This window comes from Siphateles boraxobius, unplaced genomic scaffold, assembly GCF_051911475.1.
Source record: "Siphateles boraxobius isolate OS27281-9 unplaced genomic scaffold, OSU_SipBor_1 12, whole genome shotgun sequence".
In the NCBI taxonomy this organism is placed as follows: Eukaryota; Metazoa; Chordata; class Actinopteri; order Cypriniformes; family Leuciscidae; genus Siphateles; species Siphateles boraxobius.
Genome location: NW_027508722.1, coordinates 27122135 through 27133352, shown reverse-complemented (window position 1 = coordinate 27133352; position 11218 = coordinate 27122135).

Sequence of the window (11218 nt, the reverse complement as noted above, 5' to 3'; positions counted from 1 at the left end):
ATAATTATAAAATAATTGATTGAAAAAATTAAAGAACAATGAAAAACTTTGAATGTTAAAATAAACTAAAATGTTAAAAATCTTATTAAAAATTAAAATGTAAGAATTTCAATAAAATATATTTTTATTTTTATATAGGCCTATAGAGTATTATTTCTTTCTTTTTTGCACTGTTTTATTTGTATGCAAATGCTATCACAACAATGTGACAATGACCTTTGCTCAATGTAAATTGATGATTTTAATAAAAACAAACTTCTCTTAAACAGCGTTGGGTGTAATGCATTACTAAGTGATTATTTACTGTAATTTAATTACTTTTCCCTTGAAAAAAGTGGGGGAATACTTTGACATTTTCTGTAATTAGTCACTTCTGATGTAATTGCATTACATGCTGTATGTACTACAGAACAATTAAAAATAGCACAATAGTGGATTTAACATTAAAATTTAATGTCTAATGTTAAAATGTAGATTTTTAATGTAACCTTCTCCTTTTTAATACGTTTGTCAATTCAGGAATGATTTATGTGAATTTAAATTACTTATTTAGAACTTAAAAAACAGTTTCTTGTCTTTCTATTGTTCAACAGGTAAATGTTGATATGGGATTTAGAAAGTAATTAGTAATAAGTAATGCACCGCTTTTTAGAGAGAGTAATTAGTACAGAAATCTAATTACACTGTTAAAGATGTAAATAGTAGCTAGTTATTAATTACCTTTTTAGAGTAACTTCCCCAACACTGGTCTTAAAAGGTGCAATAATGCAATGCAATAAAACAACATGAACACAGAATAGGGGAGAATTTCGTCTCTGAAGTCCAGCTAATGACATGCGAAAGAAAGAAAGAAAGAAAGAAAGAAAGAAAGAAAGAAAGAAAGAAAGAAAGAAAGAAAGAAAGAAAGAAAGAAAGAAAGAAAGAAAGAAAGAAAATTACATCTGAGCGACATCCTATTCACATGAATATGAAACAATATTAATGTCTGTAATGCAAGCAAGCTTGTTTAAGTATTTCTCGCTTTGTACAATTACTGAGATTAGCTACAAGATGAAGGCTAAATAATTGCACAATAATAGCCAATAATAAGACCGAATGAGGAGAGCTCTGAGAGACAAATCAGTCAAAAGAGGGGACGCAGCATCAGACAGCTGGCTAATTTTCACTGACCCTTCCCTTTCACACAAACTCTTCTATTTCTGTTTTCTTCGCTTCTTTCTTCTCTCGCTCTTAGCCCCCTCCCCGGAGAAAACGCAACTGCTTTGCATAACGGCTGCATCGTGTTGTGGACCGGGAGGAGGTGGGTCGAGTCAGGCTGGCACAGAGGTAAGCTTTCTCGTTTTCCATCCTGACCAAACACACCACCACAAGCCTCCCAAACCTACCCTCCTCCTCCTCTTTCTTGCTCCCCTCTCCACGTCACCCCTACACACTGGCTGTCCCCATCTCTCCAGGAGGCAGTTGTCAATCATCAGCGTCTCTCAGAATCCCGCTGGAGCTCATTGTGCCCGCGGTCGCCGGCGGAGGCAAGCGCTCGGAGGCAGCGGCGGGCCGCAGATGGAGAGTGCGCTGTCAATCATTGTCACTAATTATTAATTTCTGTCACTCAGCCCCGTGGCAACCACGCTCTCTGGCTCCCCCTCCCTTCTTCTCTCTCTTCCTCCCTCTCTCGCTGTGGCTTCTCTCTCCCAGGGTGAGGTGATTTGGTATGCCATCTCTGCGACGGAGGGTTCAACCTTTCATTATGTGTCACACACACACACAGTATTCTCACCTAGGTCACTCCCCTTGACTCCCTGCTTGGTTTTAATTGTATTTTACCTTCTACCCCCTACTAAACCCTTTGCACCCTTTGACCTTCGTCCTATAGGCCCCCCAGCCCCCCAACACATATCTTCCCAGTTCCACTGTCCTATACATCCATCACTTCAACAGAGGAGAGGTGAGGTGGACAGTGTGTTTGTGCCATTAAACAACACCTCACTTGATTAGGCCAGTGATCATGAGTTTCATTTGACATTTCATTTAATTTTAACTTTGCGGGGCAGATCTCGCCAATATTCATTGTACATTGCTGAAATTGATGAATTTTACAGTATTAAAGTGCCACTATTATGCTATTTTAAAGTTTCCTTATGTTGGTTTGAAGTCTCCTACAACAGGTTTACATGCACCAAAAGTCAAAAAACTGTTTAATTTTCTCATAATATACATTTGCACATCAACATATTTTCAAACGATTCGTCAGATGAGTCAATCTCTCTAAATTCCTCCTTTCTGCGAGCTACTCTGCTCTGATTGGCAAGACAGCTCAGTCTGTGTGTTGAAAACAAAAATGCCCATTCCCATAACAACATCAGTCCTGCTTGTCCCGAGGCTTCCTACACCGTAAACTAAACACAGTAACGAACAATGACCTTGATTTAACCATATCAATCGAACACGAGTGCGATGATGAAACATTGAAAGAACTAGTTCTTCAACCCGAACCTCCATCACAAGGACGACTCAAACAGGACGTTTCTCAGTGAAACGCTACTCAGTTTGAGGTACATTATGAGATGTTGCAACTGTAATTCCTCACCATCAGCATTCCCAGGTGAAAAAGACGTACTGTTAAATGTATTAAAAATGCATTAAAGTATATTTGTATTGTACTAAAAACATACTCAAGTACATTTTTAATACATTTAATAGTACGTCTTTTTCTCCTGGGTTTACATGTGCATGTCCATCAACAAACTTTATTTTACTTGTACTTATTTATTTACCAAGTATTTTTATAATTTATTGTGGTGAGTATGTGGAAACTGCATCAATAACAGTGCATACATTAGCCGAGCTCTAGAGTGAAAGACTGATGTAACATAAACGTTGGTAAAACAAATCTTGCTCCATGCTTAACCTTTCCTCAAAGTAGTGAGAACGACAGACAATCTGCATTAATAGACACAGATTTAGGTAATAGTGGGCCACATCTGATTAGCAGAAGTATTTCATTAAAACAGTAACAATGTGAGTTAACCAGTTAGCAGGAGACCAACACAATATAAAACTCAAAACTACATATTTTGAACACCACCTTTCAAGAGCAAGCGGTTTGCGAAGTCTGCATTGAACTACTGCTGTGGTATCTTGGTACAGATGAATTTTAACCACTGATTCTTCACATGTTCGTCCTTGGGCAGTGGAAAAAAAACGTCTCAGGTTAAGACTATAAACCCTAGTTCCCTGAGAAGGGAACGAGACGCTGCATCGACGACGCCTTGGGAACGCCCCCGCGTGATTACGTCTGAAGCACGTATGTCAACTAGTCCAATGGAAAGAATGAGCGTCACGGGCGGGTGACATCATGACCAGGGAATGACAAAAGCACATCTGTTGCAACCGGTGCTAGCTTCGAGAGCCGAAGCAAAGTCGATCACAGGGATGCAGGAAGTATGGCAGGGCGACGCAGTGTCTCGTTCCCTTATCAGGGAACTAGGGTAACAGTCCTAACCTGAGACGTTCCCTTTCGAGGGAACTAACACTGCGTCAATGACGCCTTGGGAACGAGAAAACCCAATACGTCAGACTTGCAATTGCCTGTATGTGAAACTGTCGGCAATCTAAGTAAAAAGCACCTGAGAACCTGGGGCAGCATCCAGCTCCAGGCTATAAAACCTCACGAATGTGAGCGGCGAGGATCACCCTGCCGCATCACAAACCTCCTGAAGGGAAACCCCAGATAATAAGGCTTTAGAGGTCGCCATACCCTTAGTAGAATGAGCTCTGACCACCAAAGGACATGGCTGGCCAGAGGACTCATAAGCAAGAGAGATAGCCTCAACTATCCACTTACTGATTGTTTGCATAGAGGCTGGAATACCTTTCTTAGGTGATCCAAAGCAGACAAATAACTGATCAGATTTTCTCCATGGGGAAACGCTGTGGACATAAGTGTCGCCAGTGCTTGCACTGGACACAAGAGATTCAGTTTTTCCTGGTCCTAAGAGGCAAACGGAGGAGGACAGAAACCCTGCAGCACAATAGGCCTCGGAATATCGGTTGGCACCTTAGGGACGTATCCCTGTTTAGGGTATAAGAATGGCTTGACCATGCTGTGTGCAAATTCAAGGCAGGTGGAAATAGCTAGAAGAAAAATGGTCAGAAATTTCTCTGCAACCGACTCTAGGGGCTCGAAGGGAGCCCCTGAAAGGCCTTCCAAAACTATTGCCATGTCCCGAGCCGGCACCCTAGTGCGAGTTGCAGGCCTCAGCCTCAAGGTGCCACGAAGGAAACGTATGATCAGGGGGTCTCGACCCAAAGATGTAACATCCACCGGGGTGTGGAAAGCCGCAATGGCCGCCACGTAGACCTTAAAGGTAGATGGACATAAACCTGATGCAAAGCAATCTTGGAGAAACTCAAATACTGTACTAACTGAACAGTTAACTGGAAGACATGAAAACTCTCCCCTTTAGTGCATATAATTTCCTCGTAGCTGGAGCTCTGGAGCTAAGGATGGTCTCAACAACCTCAGTTGAGAGACCACCCTCTCTAAGTTTGCCCCCCTCAGAGGCCAAACCCATAGTTTCCAAATCTCTGGTCAGGGGTGAAATATTGTGCCCCCAACCTGAGACAGAAGGTATCTCCTGATTGGGATCTCCAAGGGAGGGCCGTCGAGGAGATGAATTAGTTCCACAAACCAAATTCGACTCGGCCAGCGTGGTGCTACTAGCAGTAGACTTATTCCGTCCTGGCGGACTCTCTCCAGAACACCTGGGAGCAGAGCAACAGGGGGAATAGTGTACAGCCACGTCTGCACCATAGTGTCCAGCCCCAGAGGGGCTGGGTGAGTGAGGGAGAACCATAGTGGACAGTGCGTTGTGTACTGACATGCGAACAAATCCACTTCTGCTTGGCCGTAGAATTCCCATATCTGCTCCACCACCTTGAGGTGGAGTCTCCAATCCCCTGGCCTCAGCCCCTGCCTCGACAGGGTGTCTGCTCCAATCTTGATGGCCATGATGAACCCTCAGGTCTGGGAGGAAATGTCTCAACGCATTGAAGACTGCCATCATCTCCAGGCAGTTTATGTGCCAAGAAAGATGATGACTCCTCCAAATACCCTGGGCTGAGCGGCCTTTCATTACGGCTCCCCAGCCGGTGAGGGAAGCATCTGTCGAGATAGCAACTCGATGGCAAAGAGCTCCCAACAACGGACCCTGGGATAGGAACCAGTGTTTACTCCACATAACCAAGGCGCGGAGGCACTGCCGCGTGATCTTGATCGTACAAAGTGGGTTTCCCCTTGGGGAGAACCCTCTGGTTCTGAGCCAACACTGCAAGGGTCTCATGTACAGTAGGCCAAAGGGTATCACATTGGACGCTGCTGCCATGAGGCCCAACAGTTTCTTGAACTGTTTCACAGTGCGTGACTGGCCTAGCTTCAACTCTTTTTCTGGCTGTGAGGATAGCAGCTATATGAACGGGCGATAGAGGGGCTCGCATCATGACTAAATCTTATACCACACCAAGGAAAGTGTTTCTCTGTAGTGGAGAAAGCACACTCTTCTTGGCATTGAGTCTCAACCCCAATTTCTTCATGTGAGCGAGGACGACATCTCAATGCCGAACCGCTGACTGCTCTGATTCCACCAGAATCAGCCAGTTGTCGATGTAGTTCAGAATGCGTATGCCCTGCAGCCTGAGTGGGGCCAGAGCTGCATCTACCCACTTCGTGAAGGTGTGGGGGGATAGAGCTAGTCCGAATGGAAGCACTCGATATTGGTATTATTTGCCCCCAAAAGAAAACCTCAGGAACTTCCTGTGTTGAGGGAGGATGGAGACATGGAAATAAGCATCTTTTAAATCTATCGTGATAAACCAATCCTCGGATCTGATTTGGGTCACGATCTGTTTGAGTGTGAGCATCTTGAACTTGAGTTTCTTGACTGCAAAATTTAAAAGACGGAAAAAGGTTTGAAGACGAAGTTCTAAAATGGGAAGCAACCCTCCATCCTTTTTTGGAACAATAAAGTAGTGGCTGTAAAACCCAGATTCTCTGTCGGGTGAGTACACTTGCTCTATAGCTCCCTTTACTAATAGAGACTCTACTTCTTGCTCCATTACCAGAGCCTGCTCGGGATGTACTAACGTGAGTAATACCCCGTTGTAACGAGGTGGAGGAGAACCAAACTGGATTCTGTAACCTTTCTCTATTTTCTGCAGGACCCTTGGAGATATATTCGGCAGATTTTTCCACTCTGTCAAGAGCTTGCTGGGGACCACTGCAAACCGAAGCACCAAGGGTGGCAGGGTTGGTAGAATGGTCCCCTGAGGACCCGGAAGTGGAACGGGCACCATGTACAGAGGTAAACACCGCTCCACCCCGGCTGGGGCTGTCCTCAATGATCTGACGCAAGTGGCGTCAGGACCTCTTTTGAGCCGAAGCTTTCTTCGCCATAGGAATGGTCCTCAGATCCGGGTTCGACTTAGAAGGCTTCAGCTGAGAGTGTCGGCTCGACCCCCATGATTTATTAGGAGGAGCACGAGACGCGATACTCTCTTTCTGTTGTGCGCGATGTGAGGAGCTTGGCTGAGGATGCTCACGCCCAGCATCCCCAGGGGGCTGGACTCGGTGTGGGAGAAATTTCTTAAAAGCCTCTAATTGTTTCTTTGCTTCTTGAAACCTTTCAATGACTGTGTTCACTGAGTCGCCAAAAAGACCAGAGGGAGGAAAAGGGGCATCTAACAGAAATGCTTGATCTTTTTCTTTTATTTCTGCTAGGTTTAGCCGTAGATGTTTCTCAGTAGCTACGAGGGCTGCCATAGACCGCCCAATAGAACGAGCAGTCTCCTTCGTAGCCCTGAGAGAAAGATCTGTGGCCCGATGAAGTTCTTGAATTTCGTCGAAGCTGACTCCCTAACTCTTATCCAGATCCCCCAACAGGTCTGCCTGATAGGCTTGAAGCACTGCCGTAGTATGAAGACTGGCTCCAGCTTGACCTGGTGCCGTATAAGCTTTGCCCACTAAATTAGAAGTTGTTTTCAGAGGTTTAGTGGGCAACACGGGAGCCTTCAGGGACGATGCTGATCCAGAAGACAGATAGCTTGCGAGCGTCTGTTCAGCCAGGGGCATCGACCCTTAACCATATTCCTTCAGTCCCCTTATATCTGAATATGTGTGCACTTGGGGACTGACCAGACGTGAAGAATGTGGTTTATTCCATGATCTAGATAGCTCACTATGTAGATCGGGAAAGAATCGAAGGGCCTGTGATGGAGATGATAAATTAGATGTTAGGAAGCGCTTGTCTAACTTGCTTTTAGGACGAGCACCTTTTCTCTCTGCAGGCCAATCAATATGTAATTTATCAACAGCACGAGTTATCACCTCCACAAGCTCCTCATATGCAGGGGAAAGAGATGGCAAATCCTCTTCCCTATTAATGATTGTGTCACATTCACCAATGCTCAGTACATATAACTCCTCTGAGCTAGAGCATTGAAGCATTCGGCTCTCTCCCCGGGTGGAAGAAGCCACAGGGCGGGCTTCCGACACAGGCAAGAGAGCACTGGATCCCTCGGGTAAGGGTGGAGATTAGGCAGAGTCCGTCTCCAACCCTGCCGAGAGATTAGTTTCCGAACCCCAGGAATGCATTCTCTGTGCTGCCACTGCAGCAGTGGGTCCTGCACCCTAAGGTTTGCAAACCTGACCACTTTGATCAAACATGGACAGGCGGGAGCGGAGCATGCGGAACAGGAGAAGCTCACAATTCTGGCAGTCAGCCCCCTCGAAGGCTGACATAGCATGCTCCACTCCCAAACAAACTACACAAAGTTTGTGTGTATCCCCACCCGTGAGCACATGACTTGAATAGTTGTTTCAATAAGCACAATAAGTGGGCGGGCAATATGCTAATGTTTCGTCTTGATGTCACAACGAAACGGCTTATGACTTGTTTGAAAAATGATTCATTTAATTGACTCAAAGTTTAATCTTACTTTTGAAAGACAATAACTTTTTTATACAGTGCACTTTCCAATTTAAAAATTTTACAGGATCATTTCACTTTTTCAATCACTTAGAGCTGTTACACACTACATGAAAGGTCCTTTTCAAGAATCCATAATAGGGGCACTTAACACTATTTTCCTGTTTCATAATGTGAAGGGTGATCATGGTTAATAAACACACAAAATAAAATCAAAACCTAATTAACAGATCATACAATCCTACTAAATGATAAAATCCTCAAGACCTCAAACTTACTATACTCTCTTACCATGTTCTTGTCTACATGGGGAATATCCAATGGCTAGTAGGGCTAGAAGTTTTAACTTGAACTTTAATTTTATTATTATTAACATAATAATAATAAACTTTATTTTATAAAGCGCCTTTAAAACAACTTCTCAAAGCGCTGTACACAAAATAAGCAATACAAAGCTCAAATAATAAAAGTAATATCAACAATCAAATGCTAATTTTAACAAATATGTCTTGAGTCTACCTTTAAAAATGTCATAGTTCTGAGCTTCCCTAAGATCAAGAGGTAGAGAATTCCAAAGGACAGGAGCATATGAAGAAAAAGCCCTGTCACCCATAGATGGTAAGCGTGTATGAGGAACAACCAACAAGTTGGATTGTGAAGATCACAGTCTGCCATTTGGGGTATAGGAAATTAACAATTCAGATAAATGAGGAACCAAGCCATGCAATGGTTATATATGTCAGCATCATAATTTTAAAATCAACTCGGAATCTGACTGGGTGCCAGTGTAAGGACTCCAAAACTGTAGTAATGTGATTGCATACCCTGGACCAAGTCAATATCCTGGCGGCCGAGTTCTGTACATATTGCAGTTTGTTGAATGTGGATTTAGAGAGCTAAAAGCTAAAAGAGCGTTACAGTAATCTATCCTAGAGAAGACAAAGAAATTCATCAGCTTTTCAACTACTGATAAATTTAGCATAGGACTCAATCTTGCTATGTTTCTGAGGTGAAAAAAGGATGATTTAACTGTACTCTGAACAAAAGAATCAAATGAAAGACTAGTATCAAAAATAACTCCAAGATTCCTCACTTTAGCTTGAGTCGCCCAAGACAGAGCCATCAAAAGTCTAAGATAAAGAACCAGCTTTGGAAATTTGATGACGGGAATCAATAAGCATAACTTTTTTACCACCGTTTTAAAAGTTATACCACCGTTCAGACACAAGAAATTATTACTCATCCATTCTTTTATCTCAGAAACACAGCCGAAGAGAAAATCAACATCAAGGTGTTCACCATATTTTGAGTGTATATAAATCTGTGTATCATCAGCATAAAAGTGATAATGGAGGCCAAGCGGTCTCAACAAATGACCAAGTGGTGACAGATAAATATTAAAAAGCAGAGGGCCCAAGACTGAGCCCTGAGGAACACCAGTGAGAACTGAGCTAATCTCAGACCTGAAACCGCCCATGGAAACGAACTGAGAACGGTCCGTGAAATAGGATTTAAACCACTTCAAAGCTGTCCTTGACACACCAAAATCTTGTTCAAGGGAGATGAGTAATAAACTATGATCAACAGTATCAAAAGCTGCTCTTAGATCCAGAAGAATGACCATGGAAATTGCACCAGAGTCAGAAGTCATCAACAAATCGTTGGCAAGATGGTTACACAAATGAGAGACAACAAAACGCTCAAGTATTTTTGCCATAAACGGAAAATTAGTGATGGGTCGAAAATTATTAAAATCATCCATGGCAGTATTTTCTTTTGTTTGGTACAGGATTTACAGCAGCAATCTTTAATGCTGCTGGAACATCCCCCATCTGCAATGAGTCATTTATAATACTGAGGACAGTAGGGCTCAACATATCGAAGCAAGGTTTAAATAAGCTTGTGGGAATAGGATCAAGCAAGCAAGTGGTAGATTTCATGCTTGATACTGCCCTTTTGAGAGTCTCAGAATCAAGATGTAGGAAATTAGTGAGAGAAATACCAGTAAACCCAGATGAACAGTAGTGAGACAGTGGGAGCAGATGCAACAGAATTTTTTTTGGGAACACTATGAGTTTGAGTTAAAGAAATTAAGAAAATAATCACTTAGCTGTTGAGAAACAAGCAAGGTGGTGGCAGCATCTGTCAGGGTGTGTGCAGGTAGCTGAAGACGAGGATGCAGGAACTTCAAAGTAGTTGATTTATTTACAAAATAAACTTCAGGAACATACAGGAACAAAATAACAAACTCCAGGAATTCAGAGACACAACCATACAAGGACGACGACCAACAAACACTGAGGGAAAACACAAGGCTTAAAAGAACTGGGACTAATGGGATAATTAACTGAACACAGGTGAAGAAACTGAACACAAATGAGGAGCGGGAAAAACTAACAGGACTGAACCAAAATCACAGAGACAGGGGGAAATCAGATCACAAAACAGAACTTAAACACATTGAAACATGACAGTACCTCCCGCCCCCCCGAAGGCGCGTCCTCGCGCCGTATAACATCCAAAGGGGTGGGAGGGTGGCGCCCTGGAGGCTGACGAGGGCGGCGCCCTGGAGGCTGACGAGGGCGCGGTTGCACAGCAGCGGGAACCCTCCAGGGTGAAGCTGGTAGCTCGGCGAACCGGGGTGGAACAGGCTGTGGACGTGGCCACGGCGGAGCAGGCTGTGGGCGTGGCCAGGGCAGAGCAGGCTGTGGGCGTGGCCAGGGCGGAGCTGTCGGACCCTCGGGCGTCCAGGGCGGAGCTGTCGGACCCTCGGGCGTCCAGGGCGGAGCTGTCGGACCCTCGGGCGTCCAGGGCGGAGCTGTCGGACCCTCGGGCGTCCAGGGCGGAGCTGACCGACCCTCGGGCGTCCAGGGCGGAGCTGACCGACCCTCGGGCGTCCAGGGCGGAGCTGTCGGACCCTCGGGCATCCAGGGCGGAGCTGACCCTTCGGGTGGCCATGGCGGTGAGGACCCTTCGGGTGGCCATGGCGGTGAGGACCCTTCGGGCGGCCATGGCGGTGAGGACCCTTCGGGCGGCCATGGCGGTGAGGACCCTTCGGGCGGCCATGGCAGTGAGGACCCTTCGGGTGGCCGTGGCGGTGGGGACCCCTCGGGTGGCCATGGCGGTGAGGACCCTTCGGGTGGCCATGGCGGTGAGGACCCTTCGGGTGAGCGCCCCCCCAAAATTGTAATGGGAAAATTGACAGGAAAGGGGGGTTCTGGCGCAGGATCAACGGGCTC